The sequence below is a fragment of the Cyprinus carpio genome, chromosome A2 (genome assembly GCF_018340385.1).
Source record: "Cyprinus carpio isolate SPL01 chromosome A2, ASM1834038v1, whole genome shotgun sequence".
Lineage (NCBI taxonomy): Eukaryota > Metazoa > Chordata > Actinopteri > Cypriniformes > Cyprinidae > Cyprinus > Cyprinus carpio.
The window spans coordinates 4,575,017-4,582,989 of record NC_056573.1 but is presented as its reverse complement, the minus strand read 5'-3'; the positions used below and the strand labels follow the sequence as shown (position 1 = coordinate 4,582,989).

The 7,973-nt window shown below is 33.1% G+C and overlaps 1 pseudogene; it reads right to left on the bottom strand.

The window, feature by feature from the left end:
* Nucleotides 1-490: 490 nt before the first annotated feature.
* LOC122135326 lies at nucleotides 491-7,390 on the bottom strand (annotated as a pseudogene).
* Between the last annotated feature and the right edge of the window lie 583 nt (nucleotides 7,391-7,973).

Below are 7,973 nucleotides of genomic sequence, written 5' to 3'. Positions count from 1 at the left end.
TTCTCATGTTTGTGGTATTCTGATGTTGGTTAATAGTCACATGACATGCAAGTGAACAATAAAATATTATAAAATCTATTTTTTTGTGTTTCATTTTTTTAATAATTATTCATAAATAAGGCTTATTATTATTTAAGAATTATTATTATTAATTGTAATTATAAAAATTAAGATAAATATATTACTCTGGTTAATTCAGTTCAATTGAAATGTATTTGTATAGCGCTTTTCGCAATGCACATTGTTTCATAGCAGCTTTACAGAAAATGCATGTGCATGTCTACATGTCTACATTACAATTTAGAGTGATCTGTTATCAGAAGTGAATGTGTCCAAGTAATGTCCATTTCACAAACAAACAGTTCAAGATAATAGAATTATACAGTTAGCTAACATGAAATTAATTTCAGACAGAAGCTCATTAAAGCGATTATTACAAGTGTGATCATAATGATTTTATAAAGAAAATTTGGCAGCTGAGCATATCGATTCAAGTTGCCCTGTAAACTTAAAAAAAAAAAAAGGAATATTTGATCATTGTTAGCCTAATAATTATATTATTTTTAGTGCTGTCAAACGATTAATCGCAATTAATCGCATCCAAAATAAAAGTTTTTGTTTACTTAATATATGTGTGTGTACTGTGTATATTTATTATGTATATATAAATAAACACACCTATATGTAAATATATTGAAAATATTTACATGTATTTAAATGTATATATTTATATTATTTAATACAAAAAAAAAAAATAAATAAAAAAAAAACAACATATTTTTCTTAAATATATACATATACGTGTGTGTACTTATATAGACATAATAAATATACACAGCACACACACACATATATTATGTAAACGTAAAAAAAACGTTTAATCGTTTGACAGCACTAGGTTTTTTTTTACATCGCAAGTAACAATTCTAATATTTATATCTCAAATTCTTCACTTTCAAATGTTCAAGTCATCAAACTTTTATTCTGGTAATATATTGGTACAATGCTATAAATTTGGAAATGGTGCAAAAATGTGTAAATAAAGTGAACACTGCATTCTCATTTACTATCAAAGAGCAGTAATTAGGAGTTTATTATGGGAAAACGCTAAATTACTAGTGAATATGTGTTCCCCAATCTAAAGTGTTACCCTATGTGTTTAATTAAAGTGCAGCCTTTGATTTGAAAATCACATTAAGCCATATGGTGATTTCAGTTTTATTTTGATTAACTGTGCGACCACATTTATTTGTTTTAATTATTAGTGTTCCACCAACTCACAAAAACAAACCTCACAAACCCCCATTTGGCGTAGGGATCTTAATTTGTTTTTTGTTTGGTAAAGTTGTTAACCTTCCAATTTGCATCTCTTTTACTTTACTCTTTGTATACGGATATGAAACTACTGCACAAAGAAGTACGGCTGAGATGTAGGAAGCAGTACTTTTGGTGTCGTCGAGGTCTGCGTCTCTGGAGAGTTCAGTCTGTGGGTCTGGAGGCGTCTGCAGCACGGCCACACTGTTCTGGTTTATGATCTTCAGCTTGAGTTTGGGTTTGGAGCGTCTCCGCCGCGAGGCTGCATTGGCGAGACTCTGGAGCTGCGACAGACCAGACTCTGTGAGACAAACCCCGTCCTGGGTGTACGTCCTCGTCAGGTCTGCGGAGCAGAAACACAGAAGAACCTCATTGGAACCTCAAAAGTACGATTCGCTCTCACATTGGACTTTACTACAGTTTGTGAGCAAGTTTTACTATATATAGAAAAACATATATCTTCAATAGCAAAGCATAACCAGAATTCAATATTGAGATTTCAGCAAAACTTTACAATAAGTTTCCATTAGTTAACATTAGTTAATACATTAACTAATAATGAACTGTTCATGTTTGCTCATGTTAGCTCAAGTCAGTTAAATAATATTAACAGACACAACTTGAACTTGATTTTAATAATGCATATAAATGTTGACAATTAACAATAACTAAGATTAAGAAATGCATTCTAAGTATTTTTTATTGTTAGTTCACATTAAGCAATGTAGTTCATTATTGTGTAAAAAAAGAGAACCTTATTGTGTTACCGAAACCTCTTAAAATGGCGATAATTTGACACCTTTATAAAAAAAAAAGTGTTTTAGTAAAGTGACGTCATTACCAGGATCTCTTGTTTTTGTGACTCTCTGTGGCATGAAAACAGACTCGACTAAATCCAAACAAGACTTGGCCGGGGTGCCAGGCGCTGTGTAATGAGCACACAAATACACAACGTCAACCAAAAAAAAAAAAAAGATTTCCAAACGTAAACCAGACTTGATCGTGCTAAAGCTGTGTTTACCGGGAGAGAGGGGCGGATGGCCTTGGCACAGACTGCAGTCAAAGCTGGTGTCTGCGATCTTCTCCACCTCCTCCTCTGAGAGGATTCCCTGACACGAGGCATGAATCCACCTGCAGACACAGCGCGTTTGTACAGATAAGAACGATAACTCAATCTGTGCCGCATATCGAGGAGAGGCATGAGAGACTTTTCTGTGTTTCATCATCTTCTACTTTTAGAACTTGTAACTGTAGTTGACAAAAAACAGTTAAAAATATGAGTTAAACAAAGGGATTGAAATATCATTGGAGGTGGGAACCATAACACCCAAGTAACCACCAAGAACATACTAGCAACTAACAACAACAAAAATAGACATCAATCAATATTTTTTATGACATTTTAAGACATGATTATGACTATCGTCATTCAGATTATTTTTTATTAATGGTCAGATACTGATACGTAGAAAATATTTCAAATTATTGTTTAATTTCACACTTACATTTGGTAATAAAAAAATCACTTATGAAAATAAAATGTAAAAATGAATGAAATATATTTAAAATAAATAAATAGTTTATTTTTAGTTGTAGTAGAAGAATAAATGTATAAAATATTGGAGTAATGAATGATTATCAGAACTTATTAGTAGACCTCATACTAAAGAACTAATACTGTTCAAAATTTTAGATTTTTTTTATGTTTTTGAAACATGTCTATTTTGCTCACCAAGGCTGCATCTATTTGATAATAATACAATAAAACGGTAATAATGTAAAATATTATTATTGTTTAAAATAACTATTTAAATTTTAATCTATTTTTAAATAATTTATTTTATTCCTGTGATGCAAAGCTGAATTTTCAGCATCATTACTCCAGCCTTCAGTGTCACATGATCCTTCGGAAATCATTCCAATATGTGACCCTGGACCACAAAACCAGTCTTAAGTGTCAATTTTTCAAAAAAAAATTCAATACACCTGAAAGCTGAATAAATAATCTTTCCAAATAAGAGAAAACCACCATTAAAGTAAAACAAATGAACTATAAACAACTATTTGAATATCTGGAATCTGAGGGTGCAAAAAATCTAAATACTGAAAAAAATCACTTTTAAAGTTGTCCAAATTAATTCTTAACCATGCTTATTACTAATCAAAAATTAAGTTTTGATATATTTATGGTAGGAAATTTTCAAAATATCTTCATGGAACATGATCTTTACTTAATATCCTAATGATTTTTGGCATAATTGATATAATCGATAATTTTGACCAATACAAGGTTGTTTTTTTTTTTTTGGCTATTACTACAAAAATACCACATATTACAAACATAATAATTCCATTGTTCTCCAGACTCACATATGCTGATTTGCTGCTCAAGAAAAATTTATTACTATTAGAAATGTTGAGAACATTTGTGCTGCTTCACATATTTGTGGAAACTGTGATAACTCAAGATTCTGTGATGAATCACAGACCTCTAGAATCCACTATCTGAACAGCTTATCATATATAGTGCATATATGCTGTTTTGCATGGGCCAGCATCTCCTCCTCAGATATTGTATCTAGTAGGTATCTAGTATGTTTGATGGCAGTGATTTGGAGTTGAAAGGAATCCAAGCGTCCCAGCAGGTACATGAGTGCTGGACCACAGCTCACCTGTCACACTGGCGGCACTGCAGGATGATCTCCTCCTCGTTGTAGTCCTGCTGGCACAGCGGGCATGATGCCAGGCTGGCGCAAGGGGCACACTGAGTGTAATTATTCTGCCACTCACACCTCGGACCCGCAGACGTGGCGCCGCACTGCGTACAGGACACACACCTGTGGGCACGATGACATTAATCACACACCACATGACTCCAGCCCTTCCAAGCACCCTAATAACTGCTCACATCAAGACATGACAAGTAAAAGAATTATCATAAATAAAATCCCTTTCGTTGACAAAAGGTGCTCCATTGTAACTAGCAAGTATTCTTAAATTAACCACAAGAACAAAAAGCAGCTAAAGCACAGTTGAAGTAAAAAACGATTTTGTAAAATGATGATTATTTTAACATAATATTTTAAAATATGTGACCCTGGTCCACAAAAGCATTCTAAAGTCTCTAGGGTATATTTGTAGCAATAGCCAAAAAAAACATTGTATGGGTCAAAATTATCGATTTTTCTTTTATGCCAAAAATCATTAGGATATTAAGTAAAGATCATGTTCCATGGAGATATTTTGTAAAATTCCTACTGTAAATATATCAAAACTTAATTTTTGATTAGTAATATGCATTGTTAAGAATACATTTGGACAACTTTGGACAAGGCGATTTTCTCAGTATTAAATTTTTTTTGCACCCTCAGATTCCAGATTTTCAAATAGTTGTCCAAATATTGTCAAATCCCAATAAACCATACATCAATGGAAAGCTTATGTATTAAGCTTTCAGATGATGTATAAATCTAAATTTCGAAAAATTGACACTTAAGACTTGTGGTCCAGGGTCACATATAGTAACTTAAAAACAGACAGACGCATTAATACTAGAGATTTTCACATTAATAAATGATTTGATTTTATGCGATGTGGAATACCATTTGCATTTCCAGCTCCCATTGGGCACGTTCTGCAGGGGCGGGTCTAAGCAGTAGGTGTGGTAGCTGATGTCACAATTGTCACAGAGCAGCAGCCGGCCGGGATCGCTGGCCTGACCACACGCCTCGCACACGGTGCACTCCAGACACCGCCAGCCTTTACTCAGCACCACCTTAGTGATCTGACAACCAATGCATTTCGGTTAGCACATAAAGAAATAAAACACTTTTCAAAAAAACTAAAGAAAACAGTAGTTTGTAGTAGCACAACAGTAGCTTTTTTTCAAACACTGAGACATTTTTCAAAATTACCATATTTTGTCTTCCAAAGAAAAAAGAAAGTCGTCTGGGTATGGACTGACATGAGATTGAGAAAATGATGACAAGGTGTTCATTTCTGGGTGAGCTATCCCTTTAAGTAAGTAAATTAGTTCTATTTTGACTGTAAAATCAAACAGACCATTACTGTTAACTAAAACAAACAAAAACTACTAAAACATTTTTAAAATACAATAAATATTCAATGAAAAACTTCATCTTCATTTAACACATCTCAATACTTCAACTTCAAGTTGAAGCATTAAAATTACTAACTGGAATACAACAAAAACTAAAACTGAACTAAAACTAATCAATTAAATATAAAAAGTAATATATATATATATAAAACTAACGAAAATGACAAAATCATACAACAAATGCACAAATAATTAAACTGATTGCAAAAATAAATAAATGAGATACATTAATGCAGTATAAACGTTTCTGTGCTGCAAAAGCTTATTTTCTAGCATCTATTATCTCATGCTTCATTGTCACGTCGTGTCAGAAACTCTCGCCTGCAGATAATCACGATATATAGTATTCGTATATATTATATATCTATATATTACCAACAAGCACCACACAAGTCAACATTGAAGTGGATCAAAACCTTTCATCAAAGTTTGTCCTTGAGACCCAAACATACCCGTCTTGTCTTGGACGACGTTGATGACCTTTTTTTTTTTTTTTTTTTTTTGTCCACTTCAACGTCTGATACATGTATATAGTAATGTAATCTGCGATTGATAACATTTTAAAAGAACAACATTTCTTTGAAATATATATTTTTTGTAATGCTATAAATCTATTGACTCCCATTTTCTTAAATTCAATGCATTCTTTCTGAAGTATTAATTTAAAAAAATACTTCTTGCAGAATTGTATTATCTAGGGTTTTTGTTTTTAAACCCTAAATAATAGATTTCTGCAAGAAGTATTTTTTTTTTTTTAATTAATATCAATACAGTGCATCCATTCAACAAATATAACAAAATACTTAACTAATTTCAGTGCTATTTTGCTTTGTAGCTATACAGATTTGTTTTATTAAAGATTTAATTTTCTTCTCAGGTCTGACAAGGTTTTTTTTTTTTTTTTTTTTGTTTGGCCAGTCACAAAAAAAACAACAACCAAAACATCAAACTATAAAAATGTAAACACGTAAATAAATCACCCACCGCTCCCCACATTTATACTAAAACAGAAGGGGTGGTAACACTGTCCACACTGAGCACAGGCCAAGAGTCGACCCTCCACACACCCTGTCCAAAACTCCCACAAACCACACACATATCCTAAAGAAAACACACACACACACACACACACCAGTGTGAGAGAGCAGCAGACTCTACATACACAGCTGCAGCAGCAAGACCGCTCAGAAACATTTACCTGTTTCATAGTGAACGTGTCTGTACTAGAGAAAATCACTACTGTATTGTGCAAGGCGTTTTCTTCCTCTTCCTTAAATGTGCAAATGGGTTCCATGATGTTTATCTGCAGTAACACAAACAGACCATACAAATAAACGGAAGAGCAGTACAGCAATTTATCCACATATCAGAACAAGCCATGTAGCGGCTGTCAGATAATGTGACGTACTCCTGGTGCTGGTATTGGAGGGACTCCGTTCTTCATTCTGGCCCGGCCACGTCCTCCCCGGAACGTACCGGCCCGTGACACCCGAGCCCCTGGGCCGTCTCCTGCTGGGGAAGCCAGATCCCCGGCCCTGTTGACACCACAGAGACACCATCAGGGTCATCCTCACTGGCAGAGAGTGATTCTCATCGAAAAGAAGAGGCTAAAGGAAGCAGTAGTAGCTTTATAATTGTGTATAATTACACTGTAATAGCAATGTTATACACCTACTTTACATTTCTAATTTCACATTTCTGATGAAATACAGGGATCGTATGCATTTCAGTGAATTTCCATCTTTTTGCCAATAGTTTGTAATCACTGGACAAGGCTTTCTTTTTTTTTTTACTCTGCCATTCAAAAGTTTGGGGTCAGTAAGATCATTTCTTTTATCAAGCGAGAAAGCATTCGATTGATCAAAAGTGACAGTAAAGTAACATTGGTACAAAGAAATTAGATTTTAAATAAATACTGTTCTTTTAAGCTTTCAAAAATCCTGAAAAAAGTAGCACTGTTAAAAAAAATTATTGAATATTAAAAAGAAAAAATAAATTATTGAGCAGCAAATAAGCAAATTAGAATGATTTCTGAAGGATCATGTGACACTGAAGACTGGAGTAATGATGCTAAAAATTCAACTATTCGTCACAGGAATAACTTACATTTTAAAATATATTCAAATAGAAAACAGTTATCTGAAATTGCAATAATATTTCACAATATTACTCTTATTACTGTATTTTTGGTCAAATAAATACAGCCTTGGTAACTTCTTTCAAAAACATAAAAAATAAAAAACTTAATGACCCCAATATTTTGCTTCTGAATATTTTAACGCTTAATCTAACTACAAAAATGAACATTAACTATAAAAATTAAAAATTCTATTAATTTGCATAACATTTCCAAGTCAGAAAACTCTATTTTTAACGGTTTTTCCAGTTTTCTCAATGAACATGTGCACTCCATCAACAGGATTTCAACAGAGCAAAGAAAAGCTATTTGATAGTAGTGCTACAGCTACTGTAGCTGAATACGTGTTTAGTAATTTATGAAATGATTTCACTAGGCTGACAAACACGTCTGATGTGTGAT